General features: G+C 42.5%; 1 protein-coding gene across 2 annotated transcripts in view; it reads right to left on the reverse strand.

Annotated features, from left to right (window-relative positions):
- LOC150091163 (growth factor receptor-bound protein 14-like) overlaps positions 1–4564 on the reverse strand; it is a 452305-nt gene extending 447741 nt beyond the window's left edge. Inside the window, exon 1 of one of the 2 annotated variants that reach the window (XM_090382372.1) lies at positions 4490–4564. The gene's annotated coding sequence lies outside the window, so the exon portion shown is untranslated. Of the gene's footprint in view, positions 1–3655; positions 3731–4489 lie in introns of those variants that run through there. The other variant, XM_090382364.1, reaches the window with a different exon arrangement.
- Between the last annotated feature and the right edge of the window lie 7144 nt (positions 4565–11708).

Here is an 11708-nt window from a genome sequence, read left to right on the forward strand (position 1 = left end):
GTTTAATAAAAGACCACCTGAAATGAACTGCGTCAGTTTTGAAGATTTAAAAGCAGCCTAATAGCACGTGAAGAAATAATGTATTGCCCAATAATTGTAATTGTATTTTAATCCATGAAATATACCAGAGTGAACGCTGAATTGTGACCACCTACCTAATACCATGTTGGCCGCCTTTCGCACAGATAACAGCCGCTATTCGCCTAGGTATTGACTCCACTAGATGTCTGAAAACGTTTGTAGGGATCTGCTATGCTGCCTGCGAGGCTTTCAACAGCTTCGGAATAGATGATGGCTGCGTGTCCATAAGCCTCACTTCCTGTTGCAAAACATTGCACAGGCGTTCAGTTGGATTAAGGTAAGGCTAATTTGGAGACCAATCAAGATGGGTGATATCTTCACTATGTTCTTCGACCACTCGTGCACAGTGCGGACCCAATGACATGGCGCATTATCGTTTTTGAAGGTCCCATTTCTGTCAGGGATAAAATGCAACATGAAAGAGTGCACATGATCTCCCAATAGCTGCCGGTAGACCTCAAAAGTCTGGCCATGGGTCACTGAATTTTAAACTACATTACTTTGGTCTAGTCAGCTCTCCTTTATGTACTTGCGGTCTACCTGAGACTTGGAGTCATTTATTATATGATTGTAGTTTGTATGTTCACTTTAGAGAAAGGCTAAAAGTGAAGATTGGTAATTTAGTTAGAGGCTGTGAAAGTGATCTTATTGCTAATCAGGATAAATTTCAAGCACTGCAAGAGTCCCGTGTAACCGTTTTTCAACGGAGAGACATTGGAATAATCTAATGATTACTAATTAAGATTTGGTTTTATACATCTTGATCATCTGTGTTTTTTTTTTTTTTTTTTTAGTTTGTTTATATTATACGTGTGTGTATATATATGTATATAATTTTTATTTTATTTTATTCTTTATTTATTATTTTTTTAATATTATATATTTTTTACTGGCTCTCAGGTGTGGGCACCCTGGGCGCAGGATTGCTGGCACCCACCGGTATAGCACTACTTCCGGTGGGTGCGGGATTTTTGTGCATGAGACACTTAAAATAGAAGACCAGGCCCAGTACCAAGTGACTATGGGCGGCCATTAGGGTCTCTTCGCCACCAGGGAGCGGCTGTGCAGGTGCCAGCTGCTCCCTGGTGGCAAAGAGACCTGCCATACAGGTCTGCAGAAAGTCAGTTTATCAGGTGGAGATAGACGGAAGTCTAGGTGCCACTTTAGACATAATAATAAAATAAAAAATAAAATAGACCTCACAAGTCGCCGGCACACAATACTCAACACAACAATTACAGATCTACATTACACTTACACAGCAGGCTTTGGCATTTGCCAAATATAGACGATACAGCGACGTATGAGGGGAAACTTGAGTCTGCAAACAAGTACAAGAAACACACACACAAAACCTCACAAGCGAAACGTTGGTCCATACGCACCAGGAGGTATAGTTGTTTCCAGTAAAACCTGCCTCATATTAAGCAACCACCGTTACCTGCCCTGGATAGTGGGCATTATGGGTCCACGGACTCGTGGTATTTGGTCCAAATACCAGGAGTCCATGCACCAGGTATTTGGACTCATCCGACCAGCACAGTCGTTTACCAGTCATCCAATGTGCGTGTGGTTGACACCACAGCATACGCCGTCGACGATGATCAGCGCTGAGAGAGGTTGTCTTTTGGGTCGTCTGCTGTGAAATCCCATTACTCTAAGTGTACGGTGCATCGTCAGTTGGGATATTGTTCTTCCATTCCCCATATTATATTGTGAGGTGATTTGATCCTTCGACACCATTCTTTGTACACCTTGTCCTTAACTACAATGGACCGCAAGCAACCGATAAGACATGTCGTTTCCGATATGAAAGCACCCAACGCACGAGCTCCCACAGTCATGCCCTTTTGAAACTCCGTGATATCTTTACTACGTCCCATAACTGCTACTTTATCATTGACTTGCAGACCAGACGCAAATTACCACCGCTCTAGAGTAGGAAGCTGCTCGGCTTTTTATACTGCAAGCTATGCGGCATAGTCAATTACAGATGGGGTGGTTCTAATTCAGTGACCACTCTGTCTCCACAGAGTATATATGGCGCAGATGTGGGAACCACCGGAGGCGACTTTCCCCCAAAACTATGTAGACGGGTCATATCGGTTGTTATGATGTATCAGATGTGAAGTTCTTAAATATGGTGCAGCCCATCTACCAGACAGTCGTATGAGGGTTCCGGGTGAGGAGAACAGCAATTTTTAATCAAATTTGGCTCAAATATATTTTTACGCAATACACGTAAAAATATGCCATCGGGTTAAAAAATATTTTTGCATTTTATTGTTTTTACACCATGAAAACGTTTTAAAAATTGTGTTTTTCTATACGTCTTTCTTATTTGAAGCATTTTATTGATTTTTATATTTGCAAATATAAAAATCAAGTAAAAATGAAGAAATTAGTAATACAAGTGTGTATATATACTTTTATTACTAATAATGTTGAACAAAATCGAAGTTTATCAGCAGGGTTTTTTTTTTTTATTGCGCTGCAATTTTGGGAACTGTTTTGTGCTTTTTGCAAATCAGTAAATTCACGTGTTATGCGAATTTACATAAGTCTAACTAAACGACAGTAATTTCTGTTACTTCTTTTATATTTACTTTAAGTGCTTTACTTCCACACACTATTCTTACTAAGAGGAATATATTTGTAATGATATAGATGTAAGACTTTGTAATGATATAGATGTAATGTAAGACTTTCTCTTTACAGTATTTCTTTTTTTTTTTGTTGCTTTTTTTTTTTTTCTTGAATTTCTCCCGAAGTCGTACAAACTAACCTAAGATTTTTTTTTTTTTTTAATTTAGTAATTGGGTTAATATAAAACACATTCTTACATTTAAAAAAAAACCAGGATATTATAGCGAATTGAACGCATTGTAAAACAAATGAAAGGTAAAAGCGTTAATTATTCGCAATAGTACTACCAATCAGCGAGAAGCATTAGCGGAACTACACATGCGCATTCCTTGTCGCACAGATCCGTGAATAAGCACCATAAACTGAAGCTTGAACCATTAAGATGGCAAACTTTGAAAAAAAAGGGGGGGGGGGAATATATATATTTTTTGGAACACCAGTATGACGGAAAGAAGTGGAGGTCCCCTTTATAGTTATTGTGCACACACATTCCCCATGCATAATGATGACCAATGGCTAATATTTTCGGCATTTGTAACTTATCGATCCTGTTTTCCTGACAACAGCTGAAAGAATATTAGGTTTTTTTTTTTTTTAAACTAGGGCCGCGAAATGGAATCGAGACGTCTACGAGACGCGCAGTTTGAGTCTTGATCAATAATAATATTTTAATATCAATAGGTAAGAATGATTGATACGGCTTCGGAAAGTGAAAACTTGAGGTCGTAAGTTACGTATGCCATTTTTTATTCCAATTGGAATTTTCTGGGCAGGATGCAGTTTACACCCTTCACCCCACTCTAATAAGCAACCACTTTCGCACGTAAATCACTATGAGCGAATATTTATCAAAACAAACACTGACGATGTTTTAACCGCTTCACTATATTACCACATATGCAAATCCTCCTTTAAATAAACTCCTTACCTGAACCTTGAAAAGAAACGACGAAAAGGAGGAGGAGATCGCACTGATACTGGAACTTAGCAGGTTATCTCCGAAGTGACCAAAATTGACCCGGGCAAGCATTTGATACGAATACTAACATAGCAGAAGAGTCACAAGAACAAAGAGTTTAATTTTTATTTCTAAATCGAGTACTGTTTCGTGTGCGACATGCTACTGAGGAAACGATAAACACCTTTGGATCGTTAACCGTGCAATGCTAAGACAGACGAGACAAATGATGAATGCGACTGCCGAGCTTTATGTAGTAGTAGCGGTGACTAAAGAAAAGCGAGGGGGGGAGAAGGTGTGAGAGAGATAGAAATGAGTATTGTAAACATCCAAAGTATTCGCAACATTATCTATAGCGAAAGAACGAAGTGAGAGCAGAAGAAAGCTGAATCTTGATATAACTGCACCTGTTTGGTGTCAGACATTATCAATGTCGAAGCCTCGCCATCAGCAATAACAACAATCGATTATAAGAGGAGAAAGTTGTCGAGGAGAGAAGGAAGAGTTCGTAAACAGGATCTACATAAGAGACATCCACGGCAAAGCTGTTATTGTCAGCTTTGCGCAATATCCAGTGATCTAGCAGACATCGTAGCAGACGATGAAACCGGATTTGGTATCAATACATTTACGACAAACCGCGGCGATCAGGCTGAGGTAAACGGTCGAATGATGTCCGAGTGTTCTTGGAACGGCACACAAATGAGTGTGCCGATATGGGGTAAACAAGCTATTGAACTCTCGAGACTCCCGGCAGGCATGCTAACGTTGCTAAGCGACGAAAACAAGAAAACAGCATTTTACCGATAAACAAAGCTGTGCAATTTGGTTATTCGTCGCATCATCTGTAACCAGTGGCTAGACAATTTCACCATTATGCAGCACACATCAGTTCTTCTAATATTACAAAAACAATGCGATTACTCTCGCTTCTCACCCCCGTGTGCTATTTGCATCTTAAACACTAGAGGGCGTTATCGAAATTTCGGCAACTCGACTGGCACGTCCCGTTTCATCTTAGATATCGTCAGCAACGAATGATGGCAATTACGTTGAGAAATCAAAGACGGGTAAACAACCACAGACGCATGCATTTGTTTGTATGGCAAAATGAAGAAGAAAATATATATAAAACTTAAAAACAAAAAAAAGTTCCTTCAATGTTCACCTTACGCTTACTCTTAAGTATTTGATGCAATTGAGAATATGGTTCGCTAGAACCTTCGCTTTTCAAGTAATTCAAATGACATCCGGAACCTAGTCCAAAAAAAAAAGTTTTTTTTTTAATTTTTCGAAAAGTTTCAATCTGTTTCACCTAAACTGTGTTAAGTTCAATTGCTAAAATTGGTGTCCACGTTAGAAACAGATTAATGAATTAGACCTTTAGAGATTATTCTGATAAGACGAAAACAAAAAAAAAGTAGTCAAAGTGAAAGAAAATACGCAGCTTTCTCAGCTTTGTACGTCAAATCGGAATTTCCCCAGTAAATATAAGATTAAGTAGGAATGTTAATGAATATTTGGTTCTGCGTCCAATAGACCGACTGGGGCGATAATAACGACAATGCGTGTTTTCAGTGGTATTTGGTCCAAAATAATCAGGCTATTAAGCAAAAGTGTTGAAAAAAATCTAAGCATTTTTGCAGAAATAAAAATTTAGAATAAGAAGAGATGTTTTGGAAAATTTGAAGTCAACCACTAAAGAAATATCAATTCCTTTATTGTCCTTAAAAAATTACAGGCTTTAAAAAAATTGCGTATACAAAATTTTCTAAAGGAGTGTATTATAGTAAAATAGCAAAACAAATTGTGTAAAAGTTTCCTTTAACAAACCTCAAAATTTTAGTCAATGGCCCTTATCGGTCACCAGAGTACAAGGATAAATGGATTTTTAATAGAATTTTCTTATAAAAAACGAATTTTGGTTAGTCTACTGACAATATATTTAAAAAGGCATTCTACACACAACAGATCCTATTGTATGTGAAGACTAAGATTTTAACTACAGAATTCAAAAAGAAACTGCACATTACTGAGTCACCCTGAACACGGTTTTCACGATTGCTTTTTACGTCAACTTCAACAAACGAAGTTCGAAACATGCACTATGTCGAGATCATCAACTAGATGACGTGAAAATCAATTAGGTCGCTGCAAACACTATTTACTGTGTAGCGCGTCTCTAAGCCCAAACTCTCTCTCTTAGAGTCGATGTAGTATATCTTTGTAAAACTAAACACCTTAAAGTGAAAATCATATTACAGCGACTAGCCCGGTGATGGAGGGGGAAAGAAAAACTCAGCAATTTATTCTAGTCCTTGGTAGTCCAGCGTAATTTAACTCAGGGTTAACTGGCAACTCCATGCAGTCCAGCTCTATCAATCAAACAAATGATTACTGGAAATGTGATGTTCAAAAATTATTTTATTGTTGTTGTTATTTTTATTATTATTAGCTATACGGTGCAAGGAACCTTTAGGCTTACGCTGCACCAGCCAAAATAAAAAAAATTTTACCCTGAGAGAGAGAGAGAGAGAGAGAGAGAGTGTCAGAAGTAGAAGGGAATCACCAAGAAAGAGAAGAATGATGATATCGAGCTCAGGACCCTGGATGTGCCAAGCCCATACTCACCAGATATGAGCCCCTGGGGTATTTTCGAGTTGACATGAGCTAATACACGGAAAGGATGGAATTCATTGGATACCTGGTTTCTGGGCAACGCGACGCTGTCACCTCTTCGCTAGTGGCCGAACCCACTACTTGGCAGGTATATAGGTACATTGCATTCACGTAGACGCTAATTCGATGTCAATATGGATATCTTATTGCATATCTGAAAAAGGGATGACAGTGGGTGCCCGATGCATGGGTCACTCTATCGCGGAGGTGGTACAGAAATTGCACTATCCCCGTTCGACAGTATCAACAATGTATCGGGAATACGCCATTTTCGGAATGACATCTCATCATGGACAGCGCTGAGGCAGAGAAAGGTGGTGAATGAACGTGGCCGTTGACGTCTGTCTCGCATTGTTTCAGCAATCAGAGAGTGACAGTTGGCACAAATCACTGCCGACTTCAACGAGGAAGGTGCCAGAAACATCTTCACTAAGACCATGAGGTGATCATTAGCCGCAATAAGTTATGGGAGCCGCCTAGCCACCAGAGTTCCATTGCCAACACCGCGACATAGGACTCTATGCCACAACTGAGCGAAAGAATGTCAGCACTGGACCTTGGAATGATTGGAGCCGGGTGTCCTGGTCTGATGAGTCCCGTTTCCAATTATTTCGAACGGACGGGAGGGTGCGTATCTGGCGGAAAGGGCACAATGCTATGCACCCGTCATGTCAACAAGGAACTGTTCAGACAGAGGGATGATAGGTAATGGTCTGGGGCATGTGCAACTGGCACATGTTGGGACCTCTGGCACATCTAGACGCATCTCTGAGAGATCCACGTTACGTGTCCATTCTTACAGACTATCTGCATCCCTTCGTGGTCATTGTGCACCCACAGAGCAAAGGACCCTACAAGCAGGACAATGCACCTCCCCAATGCAGGACAATGCACAGAGCCGTGGTGACTAGAACATGGTTCAAAGAGCATTCTGCAGATTTTACCACCATGGAATGGCATCCCCGTTCACCAGACAATAAACCTGTGGAGCATCTTTGGGATGATCTGGTCCATTAAAGCTTTGGATCCTGCACCAGGAATGTGACAGAATTATGGACAGCGGTGCAGCAAGCATGGATGGAAATACCTGTGGAACACTTTTGTGAATTAGTGGACTCAAATGCTTCACTGTCTGACTGCCTTATCCGGACGAGAGGTGGACCTACCCGTTACTAGGTAGGTGTCCCATGATTTCTGCTCATTCAGTGTACAGGGTTCCATCAGTTGATACACCATGTGAATAAAGATTGTCTGCGTGGATAGCACAGTGGTATCGTCACCATCCTCCCCACACCAGGTGGAAAAGGCCTGGGTTCGAATCCCGTCGACGACGCGAGGAACTTTAATGTGCTTTATTCACTCCGTTGCTGAGTTAGTCGGTTTCAGGTGTAGATAGTAAGGTTCCCCCGCCCAGAAAATTGGGTTATTTCGCCCAGCAAACAGGCAAACTGACCAGAAAACACACGTAATTTACAGACAAAATAAATATGGGTAGATGTAATCATTTACAGGGGGACCCTAATATCATAATTTGTTTGTTTTACCTAAACATCTTTGACAAAGGCCAAATTGCAATGGCCAGACAACTGGGTCAGAGCATATCCAAAACGGCATGGCTGGTGGTTAGTCCCAACCGAAAGTGGTCAGATGAGGGAAAACCCATGAACCGTCGGCGAGGTGTTGGACGACCACGGCTCATCAATGTCCGAGGTGAGCGAAGGCTGTCCCGGATGGTACATGGCAACAGAAGGGCAACTGTGGCACAACTGGATGGTAATTGGAATGCTGGTGAGTAATGTGTTGCAAAACACAGTACATCAATCCCTGCTGAAAATGGTGCTGCAAAGCCGCAGGCCACTCCGAGTGCTCATGCTAACCATGGTTCACCGACAACAGCATCTACAATGGGCACGTGAGCATCAAAACTGGACCTTGAGTGATTGGAAGGTCATCTGGTCGGATGAATCATGTTTCCTGTTCCACCATGTGGACATCTGGGTATGTGTGCGTTGTTTACCTGGGGAAGTGATGGTGCCTGGATGCACAGTGGGACGAAAACAAGCTGGTGGCGGTGGTGTCATGCTTTGGGCAATGTTCTGCTGGGATACCCTGGGTACATTCATCCATGTGCCAGGTACTCTGACGTCTACCACCTATTTATACATCTGCAATCAAAACAAACCGAAGGCATTCAGATCTTAATGGACCAACTGAATGACCTGGAAGACACCCGGTCCGTGTCCCTCTCGACCAAACGAAAGAACTGGAAGCCGCCAATGGTTGTCATGTTGGAACAGGAAACCCGTTCTCAGACTGAGGAGAGGGAGCCACAAGAGGTAAACAGAACACAAAAGTAACAGCAGACCCGCTTCTGGATCCGCACTAACACAGGGCACTGTATATGAGAAGTTTCTCTTCCTCAAACCGGCTCTGGAAAATATTTTCAAAGAACACCCAAACAGAATTTCTACTGGACTCAGAGCCCAGATAGTAACTATATTTAACAAAATGGAGACCATTCTCGTGGATACCTATATAGAGAGTGAAAGAGCCACTTCACGGCTCCAAGCATACATGGAAGGTGGGGCAAACCAAATGCCACAGCGTATGCCCACATATGCCCAAGCGCTGAGGACCAAAACACAGGGACCTCCAACGATGAAAATGCAAACTGTACCCAAACTAAAGACTACTGCCAAGTCAGCACTTGGTCATCCTCCGACCAACCTCCACAGAAGGACACGCCACCAATGCAGCGGTAAAAAACAGTCATAACGAAACTAGCAGAGGACCTCAAAACGACCAAAACTAAATCTGTCCCGAAAACATGCAACACAGGCGTAATAATTGAAACCCTAACACAGGAAGATGCCCAAAATATAATCGCAAACTCAAGAATGCAAACCCTTGGTCTGAAAGCTGCACTCCCCCAAAAAAGAGGACCCAGCATAATTATATATAACACTAAAAATGACCTGACACCAACCATGCTACGAGATGAATTATATGCAAGAAATCTCCAGCAGGAACACCCAGATGCAGACCCAACAACACTAATAATCCCAAGATACCAAACCAAATCCTGAACAGGCAGTAACACCAACTGGGTTGTAGAGCTGTCGCCAGCCACCCGGAGGACCATCAATCAACACAACAGGGTTTTTATAAACTGGGGCAGCTATCGCTACAACGAGCACTTGACTGTCTCCAAGTATTTCTGGTGCGGCCGTTTTGGACACGCCACTCCCATGAGTGCCCAAACTCAGCCAACATGCATGCATACATTGTGCTGAGATAGGCCATGAATTCAAGGCATGCCCCAAGAAAGAAAATCCACCAACATGTGCAAATTGTAAAGTGCAAAAAATGCAAGCTGATCACTCAAACAGGGACAGCAAGTGCCCGGTATACATCAAAGCAAAGGGAGCATACCAACTACGGCTTGATTATGGAAGTACACTCTAAACAGTTTAACAAAAGTAAGGTAAAATTCTCCCAACTAATTGCACAAAGATCTGAGGCAGTTGCTGCATAACTAGTGAAGAAAGCCAAAGAAGAAAACATCGATATCATGCTTATACAGGAGCCATATACTCACAGCACGGCGGTCAGGGGATACCCCGTGAAATAAAAGATAGTTCAGACTGATGGCGAAATCCCATTGGCAGCCATCCTGATAAGAAACCCTGATTACACAGTAACTAAGCTTCCAAACTTCTGTCTCCCTTGGGCTGCATGTGCCCACATAATTACGGCGTTAGGAGAATTTTATGCAGTCTCCCTCTACAGTCGACCTAGAGCTGACATTCTCCCGGCCATAACCTACCTGCAGACCATCCGTACAGAATTTCCAAATGCAAGAATCATCATAGGCACTGATGTTAACTGCCATTCACCGGCATGGTATAGTGAAACCCCGCAACGACGCGGTGCAGGGAACGGACAGCGCCTTGAGGAGTTTCTTGCAAATGGCTTCTACTCAATACTAAACCAGCCAAACAATCTCCCAACATTCTCTAGTACGATAGGGGAGACCACAATAGACATTACTCTGGCCACTAGATCTATCGCAGACCACATCACCTCTTGGACTCTCACTGAAAACGCGACTACATCCGACCACAGAACAATTACTTTCCAGCTGAATCGATCCATAGTCAGAAACACAATACCTAGACAAATGGAGCACAGGTATGCTATTGAAAGGGCAGATTGGCCCCTATTTCAGGAAACATTACGGATGACTGCACATATACTCAAAATGGAAGAATCAAGCCCAGACGAACAGCAAGCTGAACTGGTGAAGCTCATCACAGAGGCTGCAGACAAATCCATAAAAAGGAAGAAACCGTCTCCAGGAGCAGTACCCTGGTGGAGTCCGGAGCTGCAACTACTAAGACAGACAGCAAAAGCATGCAGGAAAAATTTCCAACGCGCCAGACGTAGCTGGCAAGCTGCACAAGTCAAAGCGCTACGAGAGCAATATCGTACAGCAAGGAATCGATACACAGCCAAAATTCGAGAAAGAAAAATCGCTAGTGGGAGCATCTAGTCCCCGCTGCAGAAAATGAAGACCCCTGCGGAGTGGTCTATCAGGTGACCACTAACAAACTCCCAAGAGGAGAGGTATCCCCGCAACCAGGAGACCGCAAGGAGAATATAAAAAGACATGACAGTGTTTGCATACTTTTGACTTTTTATAGACATGACAGTGTTTGCATACTTTTGGTAATATAGTACTTCTCTTATGGGCGTCTCTGTGGCCAGGTGGGCAGGAGCAGCAGTGCGTACCACACGCTTCTTGATTAGACCGGAGTTCGAGCCCGTCACCACCAAATATGGAGGATGCGAAAAGGTCAGGGAATGACCACCGCATATCCCCGGAGCAATATGGCCTTAGCTGCTAATGCTCCTAAAAACCAAATAACAACAATAACAACAACAGAACTCCTGCCAAGACTTGGAGCGCTATCACCCATGCCTACTTACTGTGCAGCAGGCATGGGTGATAGTGACAAGGATATTACGCTGGATGGAGGCGAGTTTCCTTTGGTTAGGAACAATGAATGCACGATGATGCCAGACACCTGCAATGTAGGCTATAGTGGGAATAAATACAGCTTTGTATGGCATTTGCAGTGAGCGGCGGTTTAAGCCCCAGTCAGACCTGCTGATCCTCACTACCGTTGCCGTGTAGTTCCTGACTTTGCGATGAAGGTAGTCTATATGCGGTTAAAACGTGAGCGTGGGGTCGAGAAATACCCCAATGTACTTCATCTCAGTTGTTAGTTTGATGGTTCTACCAGCAATTTTAATCTGCGGCGGCCTGCGTATTTGAAGGGTT

Source organism: Mastigoproctus giganteus, chromosome 1 (assembly GCF_048544385.1).
Source record: "Mastigoproctus giganteus isolate SK-2022 chromosome 1, ASM4854438v1, whole genome shotgun sequence".
NCBI classification, from domain to species: Eukaryota; Metazoa; Arthropoda; class Arachnida; order Uropygi; family Thelyphonidae; genus Mastigoproctus; species Mastigoproctus giganteus.